Below are 6,046 nucleotides of genomic sequence, written 5' to 3'. Positions count from 1 at the left end.
CTTCAATTTTCGATGCTATCTGAATTTTATCGGATAAAAGCCCTAATTCAATTGACACAATCTCAACATTTTTTAGAATCGAATCATCCCCAATTTCCCTGTTGACTATCTTCCTCAGCAATTCCTTCACCACCGTCTCCGGCTCCGAATCGCCGACAAAAATCGGGTTCCGTTTCCTGCTTCTCGACATTATCTCCAAAGCCTTCTTCAATTCCTCCCCCTTGGCAGCCCCGGAGAGGCGCGGATTCAGGTACACGCTCTGATTTGGCTGCGGAGAGGTTAATTGGCCGGGATTTGGGAGGAGCCTAGGTCCGATTCCCCCAATTCCAGCTCCGAAATTGACATTATTGGAAGCGACGTGGTGGTGATTGTGATGAGAATGAGGGGTGGAGGTGCTCAAGGACTGCTCGATGGCGGCCTTGACGGCGGGGCTGGAGAAGCTGGCTTCTCGCATCACGCGGCTGACGCTGGGGTCGTCGAGGATGGAAATAATCAGCTGCTCGAGCTCCACCTTCACCGCGAGAAGCGGCTGCTGCTGCTGCTCGGGGCAGCCGCGCCGCTGGTGAGCCTGGGCCCGCTTCAGCGCCGCCATGAGGGCGTTCGAGATCGGCGGCTCGGCTCCCGAGCCGTCCACGTTCTGAGCCGTCGGCAGCCGCTCGAGAGCCACGCTGAAACAGAGCTCCAGCGCCCTGCACTGGAGCGGGTGGCTCGAATTCGGGTGGGACCGGATGCAGGCCTGCCGCAGGAATCCGGAGGGCGAGGCCAGCAGCGTCGCCGCCACGTGCAGCGGCGTCGTCTGGCCGTGGTTGCGGCGGCTCGCCTCCGCGATTGAGAGGTTGAGAACACTCGCAGCCTCTGGCGTTAGGGTCTGCTGAATAGTGCTCAAACCTGCTCTCATATTCCTTCTTCTTCTCTATCAAATTCCAAAATTGGCTTCGAAATTCCCCAAATTCTGAGCTCAAAATCGAAAATTGGATCTTGATTCAGTTGAATTGGAGATTGACGGATTTGTTGGGCTCTAAAAATATGATCTTTTTGTGAGACTAAAAAGGTGTGTGTGAAATTCAAAGGGAAAAGGATAGATCGGACCAGCCTCCTTCACACAAACGCCCCTCTCTCTCTCTCTTCTCTCTCTTCTCTCTCTATCAGAGGGGTTGAAGATATGAACACCCTCTTCTTTAGCATTCAATACACACAAAATTATCCCTTCCACAACAGATGGTGATGGCGTAATAAGGCTTTTATTATTTTTCTAATCAAACTTTTTCTCCCATTTGTGGGGTGACATAATAATGAATAAAAAGGAAAAGAAATAAAAAGGAGACAGTACAATATTCCTATTTAAATAACAGCATAAAAAGCCAAAAGGTGCTAAAAGTTTAAGTAAGAGGAGTCAGAGAAACAGAGCATGCAGTGTTTGTTTTCTTGTTTTATTTAAATAGGCTGGGAAAAAAGAGGATGAGGAAGAAGGAATTTGTGGAAATTAGAGCCTTGGAACTACTCTCAATTTCATGAAACTCAAGTTAATGGCCACGGTTAGCACTTAGCATCAATTTATATTAATTATCTCAATATGTAAATAACCTTGTGATAGTAGAGAATAAAATAATATAGTTACTGTGATATTATTATAGTATTATCTTGGGAAAGATTATGGAAAGGTGAGAAAAGAAAGATAAATGAACCTTTTAGGCTAAGATGATGACTGGTAACTTGGTAAAGATTGCTCTCTCTCTCTCTCGCTTTTCTTAATGTAACTCGCTCTCTTAAACATTCATTACTAAAACTGTACATTGACTGCCTTTTTAGCCCTCACTTTATTTGTGATTAGTTCGCATCTATCATTGACAAAGTGGAATCCCACATCTATTAACCTGTGCGTGTTGGCACGCGCTACTAATATTTTAGTGTTTAGCTCACTTTAAGTGAAACATTTCTAATTCAGCACGGAATTCATGCAACATTTCTAATTCAGCACGGAATTCATGTAGTATTTAATAAATAAATAAATAGAAACAATAAAGTATAATAGAGAATGAAAAAGTAAAAAAGAGTAACCATTCTACAATTACAAATATATCATTGAAATATCTTAAATAATTGTTATATTTTTTTTATTTCAATCTATTCTAATATAAAAAAATATTATAATAATACTTTAATCACATTTTCTTTATGTTTATCTCATATTTTACTAATTTTATTATAATGGTTTTAAGCCATCCTTAAATTCTGTATGGAAATGAAGAAAGTATATTTCAATAGATTAAATAGTGAAATTAACTATTCATTTTGTTAATATTGAATGTATTTTTATAAATATATAAGTATAATATTATTTTATATATTAGTGAATAGAGAGTAAATAAATAGAAAATGAAATATGTATTTATTTTTTATATTTTTAAAAAATATTACCATAATATTTCAAAAATTAAAACTTTTTTGAATTGCATGAAAGAACTAAAGCGAAAGCAATGTTAAACCATGACAACCATCGTAATTTCCTCAAATGTGTCTATCTACTTTAATGAATTAATACGGAGTACTTAAATATATAAAACTGAGTAGTAATATGTTTACGTACAAATTTTATGTATTTGAAAGCCACATAGGATCACTGAAATATTTTTCCGTGGTCGCAAAAAATTTAATTTTGAATAAATTTGATGTAAAAAAAAATCATCCGCAGCAAGCTACAATTTTCTCAATGTCGATAATTCAAGTTAAATATATAAAACTGTGTCAGTTTTGGATAAATTTAATATTATTGAACTTACAATGTAATATTGCGTTAATTCTCATAATGGAAGTGTTTTTTATTCCTTTGCTGCTGAAGAAACATCGAATTAATAGATTCTTTGCTTTAAAGACTATGTTAAAATAGTAAGAGTCTCGACTTTTAAATTCTTTCTATTTTTTCATCATTACCTGAAAAAATAATTTTATTATTATTCATCATTTTCACTCCAATAAGAAATAAATTATCACATCAATATTTCACAAATATAGATGGCGAAATTCTTTTTTAAAAAATGAGGGAAATAAAACAAGAGATTAAAAGGAGAATTTTCTTATCCATCGTTTTTCCATGATCAAATTTCTTATCCAATTAGCATAAGAAACTTGATAACAAAAAAATCTAACTTATGTAGTAATTGAAGTTTGATGTCGATTAATACGAGTCATCTATGCATTTATGTTTATTGATATAGCTTTTTTAGATGGTGTACGTAAAGATTTCTTTTTGTAATAGTCAATGGAAATTATTTAATTATCAGTTAGTCCTAAGGAGAATGTGTAGTTTATATCAATGTCTGGAACTATTAATAAAGCTGACTTTCTCAAGTTGTTTATAATTTTTTTAGTAGAAACCTAGTTATATAATAATTCCATCTTGAAGTAAAAGCATGGCCTCTAACTACATTTAGTTGCTAGCTAAACTAATAGCCATTAACTAACTCGCACAACTTGATTAATTAGCAATTAAATAAAACATAGATGTGACAAAGTTCAAAATACACTATAAAATAGGTAATTTCCAAACAAAACGTGGAAGCTATATGATAATTTCACTCCTTTAATTTAATGTTACCTAATTTTATTGCTACACTAATAGCAAAAATGCAAGATAGGGATGTCAATATAGTCTGAAATTTGTGGGCTAACTCGAATAGCCTTTTAATTGTAGAAGGTCAAGGATGAAAATTTCTAGTCGATAAAATTACAATCGGATTAGCCTCGATAGTAGTATATGTTTTTTCCAAGGCATTTCACTAGCCTTACAAACAATCGCGAACTTTAGCAATTTTCAATCTAATTATATTCTTCATTTAATTATATTTAAAATTTCAAGAATAGTTAGTTACGTGCTCCTATTTGCTATAATTGATGTATGAAAACATGAATTCAACAAAAATACATAAAATTTTGACTTTCTAACTTGAAACATGTTTTTGATATTACAAATCAATTAAAGGGTGTTATAAAAAAACTAAAGGGAGTTATTTTGTTTGAATTCGTTTTATTTATAGTCAAGAGTCGTGTATATATGAAATTACATAACTAAGCTTCATAATAAATAATTAAATTAAAGAAATTAAAGTTAGTTCCTTAAGCATTAAATCCTTTAATTAATGTACAAATGTTTAAAACTTCATAATAAAGAGAGTAATTATGTTATATGACATAAAGACAGGGTCCAATTTCATGAAGCTGAAAAACAAACAATATATGTGTACGTAAAAAAGTTATCAAACTTATTAAATCTTACTTCTAACTATTAAATTCCTGTTTTATTTGCTAAAATTATTATTTAATGTTTTTTTAGTATAGTAATTAATTTATATGCAATAGTTTCTTATTTATTTCTCCACTCATTATTTCCACAAACGCTAAATGTGATTATTTTAGAAGAAAAAAATGTTTCAGATCGTATTAAGAAGTCAAATAGTATATTTTGGAGCATTCCAACTTTTTCTCCTACTTTTATATCTCTTCTATGTATTCAACTTCAAACTTCAATCATTTCAACTCTATTGATAATGGATGGAGTTTATAGAAAATTTAATCATAGATGATTTTTAAAAATCAATAATTGCATTTAGCAACTTAATTTTGTTTTATCCTATTTTTCAACATTACTGCTGTAGTGCAGCACGCGTAAAATATGTAATGTGAAAGAGTTGATAATTTGAGAAGCATTTTTTTGGATGAAACAAAAAATTGAACTTTTTTAGCACGCAAACGCAAGCCGAAAGTCCATCCCACATTACCCCTTTTTACATTAACACTATGCTTTTCCCTCTCTACCTTTTTAGTGCATTAATCATTTTGGGCAAACAGAACTTAAAAGGTTTACTTATCACATTAAAATTAGATGGTTTTCTGAGATGATATTAAAATAAAATAAAAATAAAGGACGTTGTCTAGGACTTTTTCTAGTCATTTATAATTCACTGGATTAACTAAGGAGGTTGAAAACATCTTATCATGTTATATCCATATGAATTGTATAACTCTAACCAATTGCTAATTTACTTATGGATATGTGAGGAGAAATAAATATTACTTCCTAGGTTCCGTTTTAGATAACCATATTCTTGAATAACACCTGAGTTTAGATAGAGTAGTATATTGTGATAAAGTAGAGTGGAAAAAACGACTGAATATTTTAATAAGTAGAGAATAGAGAAAAATTTATTCTCAAATATAAAAGTGGACATCTTCAGTTACATAAAATGAAAATATGGTCATCTTATGAGATGGAGAGATCAAATGACAATACTTCCTTGGTCTGAACTTTTAAAGGGTCACAAATTTTAATGCGCAATTTGGTAACATAAGAAAGATAAAAAGAAAACATGATTGACGTAATATTGGTGAAGAGTGAATCACATCTCATTAGAGAAATTTTTTTTTATTAAATTGAAAGTTTATAATTTATAAAGACAACTAAAAAAATGGAAATATTTTATATGGAAGGAATATAGAAAGATAACAAAAATGTTAGGAAAGGCGATGTCCTTTAGAAGGACATGAATGAATGTGACAGAAAAATGAAGGGTGCTTTTTGTCCAATTGAAAGCATACTTTTAATTTTCATTACTTTTTCAATTTACTATTCTCCATGGAGCAGTTATTATGCATGCGTCTTCTTTTTTTGGGTGGTTTAGATTCAGTACGTCTTATTGCAGTTTTAATAGCATCGTTAATTAAATGAATTTGGATCATATCCCACAAAATATATATTTAATTTAACTCATTCTTTTTTAATATTTCATTTTTTTAGTATTTTTTTAATATCTCATTCTAATTGATATTTTTTAAAATAAAAATATCATTCTCTCTACTTTATTCTTTTTTTTTACTTTATTATCTTTTCAATAAATATACAATATATTTAAAATTTAATGTCAAATAAAAAATGCTCTACTTAAAATGAGATGAAAAAAAATATAATTATCATATTATTGACATTAATTAAAAGAATAAAATATTGAATAAAAGTAAATGCAAATAATGATATGCAAATAATCCATACAAA

The sequence above is a fragment of the Salvia hispanica genome, chromosome 6 (genome assembly GCF_023119035.1).
Source record: "Salvia hispanica cultivar TCC Black 2014 chromosome 6, UniMelb_Shisp_WGS_1.0, whole genome shotgun sequence".
Classification (NCBI taxonomy): Eukaryota; Viridiplantae; Streptophyta; class Magnoliopsida; order Lamiales; family Lamiaceae; genus Salvia; species Salvia hispanica.
Note: the sequence above shows the minus strand (reverse complement) of the source record.